The sequence below is a fragment of the Mustela lutreola genome, chromosome 5, assembly GCF_030435805.1.
Source record: "Mustela lutreola isolate mMusLut2 chromosome 5, mMusLut2.pri, whole genome shotgun sequence".
Taxonomy (NCBI): domain Eukaryota; kingdom Metazoa; phylum Chordata; class Mammalia; order Carnivora; family Mustelidae; genus Mustela; species Mustela lutreola.
Window position 1 is genome coordinate 115585243 of NC_081294.1, and position 6188 is coordinate 115591430.

Here is a 6188-nt window from a genome sequence, read left to right on the forward strand (position 1 = left end):
AACTTAGTAGAAATATAAATTACAATTTTCAAGTATTTTGGCCAAATGGAAATAGTTAAGTATTATTTTGACCCAATGTTAACTAACAGTCTATGACTTATCTAATTCTCTACTTTGAGATACCCCAGGTTCTCCAAGCATGTATTTCCGTCAAACAGACCTAACACTTGGCTTGCTTATCTGCTTGTGAATACTCCAGAAACTAATGTGGGTTTAGAATTCACTCCCAAGCACATCCTAGCTACTTGGATTTGGATATACCCAAGAGTCCCTAAGAGGACTACCAGAATTTCCAGGATAAGATTGCTATAGGTCACTTGGGTCCACAGACCAATAATTCCAAGTATAGGACAAGCCTGATTATAAAAATTTATATTTTAATTTTTGCAATAAAAAAACATTTTTTTAACAAGTATAATCTATTTTTCCCAAAACCAAATGAAGTAAATAGAATGTTAAATTTTCTAATTTTTTAAATCTTTCCTAGCTTTTATTATTTAATCTTTGCAATAGCAGTGAAACCAACCAAATAGATTTGAAGTTTTCTATCATAAACAAAAATTTTAAAACCCAAATCTTGCTTTTTTTCCTTTGAAGGAGTTATTTTGTTTTTATTGCTGATGTTGAATAATGTCCAACCATTCCTCAGGACTTAGATTTAACAACAATTATCTCTCAGCAAGACCAGTATAGAAAAGGTCCCCTGGAAAGTTTAGTTTGGGGTCAGCTATTTCAGATTTAATTTAACATTTTATCTTAATGGAAAATGAAAAAGGAAAATGTAGATCTTGCTGAAAGTATGGTTAAGTCTAGCTGCTTGGCAGGGACTTTAAATGCATGAACTTTCAAGACAACCAAATGCATATTTCCTAATGAAAGATTGCTCCTCAGTAAGCCAACCCCAAATCTTTAACCTGCTGTTAAATTTAAGGAGGTCCTCAATGATAGGGAGTAAGATTTGGAAATATTTTTATTACATAGCATTTAGCTGAGTATGTTGAGTGATTTTTACTCTAAAGAGCCATCCATCAAGGGTAGGCCTGCATCAGTAAGTCACCAGAATTTATGTTCTACAACAGTACACGTTTCTTAGCTGTCAGGCTTACATGGACCTTTTGGAAGACCTTGGGGATATACAGTCTATCGTAATGCCATACAGTGAAAATGATCGCTCTTTTCAGAGAACACAGTGGTGTGTTGGACAAATGTTACAAGCATATTAAAAGTAGAAATGTCGGACTCCAGGGATTCCATTAAGTAATCTTATTTCTTTCATTATAGAATAAAAACCTACTTTAAATACTTTTAATTAAGTATAAAATGGAAGTAACCCTGCTGATCCTTGACTCTATAAAATGTCAGTAATCTTCCTAAAATTATCACACAATGAAAAAATATCTTACATATTCTCAGATTAGCACAAGACATCTAGGTTTCCAGAGTTTTGAAGAAAAAGATAATTTGGATTTTGTAGGCAATTAGATATTATTAATAATTCACTTAATATTTAGAGTACACCTCTTAGAGGTAACTCCAGCATAAATATATTATCTCAGATAAATCAAAGATTTTGTTTCACTAGATTTATATTTAACTTTATATATCTAAATTTAACTAGTTCTATATTTCAGTGTTGGATGAAGCTTTCAATGAATGCTTTAACTACATACAGGACAACAGATGACTGAAAACAGAATCAGCAAATGTAAACAAATTACCTACTTCAACTGAATATGGGCAAACGTAAGCTATTTAATTAACCAAGATCTCCAAGACATAACTAGGCTGTCATCCAGATGACTGCCATATTTCATGCCAAGAATTTCTGCTTGCAACCCAAGTCCTGAATATTTCATCATTCTATTAAAATAACATTTACTGACCCCTTCTCTAGTCAAAACACTTCCACTAAGATCTGGAAGAGCTTTGCTTTATAGCAGGTCCTACTCCATAAACCCTTCTCCTTTCCAGCTTAATGCCTCAAAGACTATCCCACATACCCTCTTATCAACCTCACTACTAACCCAAGCTTCCTTCTATTTCCTACTAAGAATTTAAGTTTTCTCTTCATTCAAGCAATTCCCCCCCCCCAAAAAAAATCTCCACAAGGGTAAATTTGAAAAAAATATTTTCCTAAATTTTACTCTCAAAAGAACAATTTTTTTTTTTTTAAGATTTTATTTATTTGAGAGAGAGAGGTCACAAGTAGGCAGAGAGGCAGGCAGAGAGAGAGGGGGAAGCAGGCTCCTGGCTGAGCAGAGAGCCTGATGTGGGGCTCAATTCCAGGATCCTGAGATCATGACCTGAGCTGAAGGCAGAGGGTTAACCCACTGAGCCACCCAGGCACCCCCAAAGTAACAATCTTTTGAGTCTTCACTATTCAATATGTACTTTCTCAGATTTGCTTGGTATTGCGTTTTCACTTAATACATTTCTTCCCCAAACATATAGTTTTTCAGTGTGTTGTCCCCATAACTATAGACTATCTAAGATTATTAGCTTCCAGAGGTCTGGCATCAAACACCAACTCACATGAAATTACACATGAATGCCATGCTAGATTAGGTATAAATGTTTAATAAATGTATTTGCTGTTGAGCTTCTGAATTCCAGATTTTATCTTTTAAAGGTCCCATCCTTTACACCTTGAGACAGTCTATAAAAGTCACTGTAAGGAGAGAGGATAATCTAGTAGCTATGAGTAGGCTCTGCAGTCAGAGCTTAGAGTCAAATTCTAAATCCAATTCCTGTTACCTGGAACAAGTAACCTAAACCCTCTAAACTTTTGTTTTTTAAGATTTTACTTATTTGACAGAGAGAGGGAGGGAGATAGTGAGAGAGGGAACACAAGCAATGGAGTGGGAGAAGCAGACTTCCCAGTGGACCCTAGGATCATGACCTAAGCTGAAGGCAGATGCTTAATGACTGAGCGACCCAGGTGCCCTAAGCTTTTGGTTTTCTTGTGTGTAAAATAAAGTCAATCCAATAGTATTCATCCCCAGAAGGTTTTTAAGATTAAAATATATATGTATATATCTATGTGTGTACCTAGAAAACAGCAACATTTAACGTTACTAAATTTTTAAAAAGACATTTCCTTTATAAAACTTAGCTACACAGCATACAATATTCATGTGAAAAGAAATATTGCTATACCTTCATCTAAATGCAAAGGAAAACAGGTAGAAATAATCTTCTCTAAAGTAACAATGGTGACTATTCTCAGAGATCAAGTAACCCTATCTCCTTTGCCTAGGAGAGTTCTGAACACTTGTCGTCCCAACATTAGTCTCCTCCAGACAGGAATCCATCAAAATCCTTGAGAACACAGGCAGCAACCTCTTTGACCTCAGCTCCTGATGTTCCTAGAACATCACCAAAGGCAAGGAAAGCAAGGGCAAAAATGTACTATTGGGACTTCATCAAGAGCAAAAGCTCTTGCACAACAAAGGAAACAGTCAACAAAACCAAAAGACAATTGACAGAATGGGAGAAGATATTTTCAAATGACGTATCAGATTATGGGCTAGTATCCAAAATCTATAAAGAATTTACCCAACTCAATACCCAAAGAACAAATAATCCAATCAAGAAATGAGCAGAGAACATGAACAGACACTTCTGCAAAGAAAATATCCAGAAGGTCAATAGACACATGAAAAAGTGTTTCACATCACTTGGCATCAGAGAAATACAAAACCACAGTGAGATACCACCTCACACCAGTCTGAATGGCTAAAATTAACCACTCAAGAAATGACAGGTGTTGGCAAGGATGCAAAGAAAGGGGAACCCTCCTACTGTTGATGGAAACGCAAGCTGGTGCAGCCACTCTGAAAAACAGTATGGAGGTTCCTCAGAAAGTTTAAAATAGAGCTATCCTACAACCCAGCAATCACACTACTGGGTATTTACCCTGAAGATACAAATGTGATGCAAAGGGGCACGTGCACCCAAATTTTTATAGCAGCAATGTCCACAATAGCCAAACTGTGGAAAGAACCTAGATGTCCATCAACAGATGAATGGATAAAGAAGATGTGGTATGTGTATACACACACACAAATAGAAAACAATGCAGCCATCCAAAAAACTGAAATCTTTCCATTTGCAACAATGATGGAACTACAAGGTATTACGCTGAGCAAAATAAATCAGAGATAAACAATTATCATACGATCTAATATGAGGAATTTGAGAGGCAGGGCGGGGTGTCATGGGGGGTATGAATCAAGAAGGGACGGGAAGAGAGATAAACCATAAGAGACTCTGAATCAGGAAACAAACTGAGGGTTACTGGGGGGTAGCGGTGGGAGGGGGAGGGAGGGTGGCTGGGTGATGGACATTGGGAAGGCATATGCTATGGTGAGAGCTGTGAAATGTGTCAGACTCAGTATTCACAAACCTGTACCCCTAAAGCAAATAATACACTATGTTAATTAAAAAAAAATTGAAAGTCTTCCATAATGGGCACATAGGTTCTTTAGAGAGTAGGCTTTGTTGGCTTATAACAAAGGAAAAGATCTTAGCTGACAAATCCCAAACTATCAAAGCTTACCAGGACACCAGTAAGTTAAGCAAAAAACAAATATTTTCTTACATCATGAAATGCCATTGCATGAAATGTGACTATAATGATAAATAAGATTAATACCCACCTCCACTTCCCTGTTAAAGCAAATTCACTCTTTTCTTAATGCCACCCCTCCTGGCTATTTCTACCAGCTTTTCAACTCTACAGATACTGATTATTTATACTGAAAAAAATTATTGATACCCTTCTGCAGGCAAAAGCTTCCACAATATGAAGAAATGAGCTGAGCACTCTTTCCTTGGCCCACAGTAAGAAGAAAAGAAACAAAATTTGCTCGTATCCCGAAGTATTTATATGAAGAATAAAAAGAAGTTATCACTGTGACAAAATTTTTATTTTATTTTTATTCCAATAAAGTGGCAGAAGACGATCAAGCCTAGATTTTTTTTTAATTTAATTTTTTTTTTCAGTGTTCCAAAATTCATTGTTTATGCACCACACCCAGTGCGCCATGCAATACGTGCCCTCCATAATACCACCACCAGGCTCACCCAACCCCCAGTACCCCACCCCTCAAAATCCTCAGTTTGTTCCTCAGACTAGATTTACTTTTATGTTTTATTCTTCACTTTCTTTATTCTTTAATTTCCTGGAAATAACGTATTTTGTGATTAAGACAGAGAAGCCAATTCAACAGTAAGGGTGATAAAATTTTTTTAATTTCAAAGAATATATGTTGCCCTGGATATTGTTACTATTGTGAGCACTGATTTCACATTCAAAATTAAATTTTAGTATAATGAGCAATTAACTTACTTTCTAGTTAACTATTTGGAATGTCACCACTGTTATTCCCTATTGATTTGTTAAATTTCTAGTAACTCTTTATGTAATATTCTAGAAGCTTATTTCAAGTGCCTCAAATTATTACTGTACTTTAAATTTAAAATAAGAAATCTTAAGAAAGATCACTGAAATAGACAACTTTCTTCCAGAGAGCCCATATCATGAGGAACCAGATTATTGGTGAAGGATCAGTAAAGGTACCAATTTTCTACAATCTATCTCACAAAACCACTTGTCTCCCCACTAAAATATATATATCTGTAAGGCAGAAGAGCCCACCAAATACCTGGAAAAGTCGGTCTCTATTGTTACCTGGTAAATCACAGAACGTTCCTTTACAGGTAAAACAATCTTAAATGATTTCTGTGGCTTAGTTTTCTATTTTCATTTGTGATGTTTAATTGAGAGATTATTTTTAACAGATCAAAATTTCAAAATTTAAATCTTTAACTTTCTCAAGAAGTCAGATGATTCAAACTGTACTCAATTAGTCTGAGAGGGAAATATCCAGATTTAACTGCTGTAACTTATGTTAAGACACCAGAAATGCTAGAGAATATAATATAAGAGAATAAATGGGTCTTTACACACACCACTTTTTCCTTCCAAACTGGAAGGCATGACTCTTAAAAAAGGAATTATGCCTGTGAATCATCGTCTTGTACTGAAACATAAAATGTCAAACTTGTAAGGGAAAAATGTGCTATTCTATTGCTATTTGTATTTTAATTTTTTTTCTGAAACTAGTACTACAAAGAGAAAAGATTTAAGAACGATACAACTGTATATTTACAGATATTTGGAATTA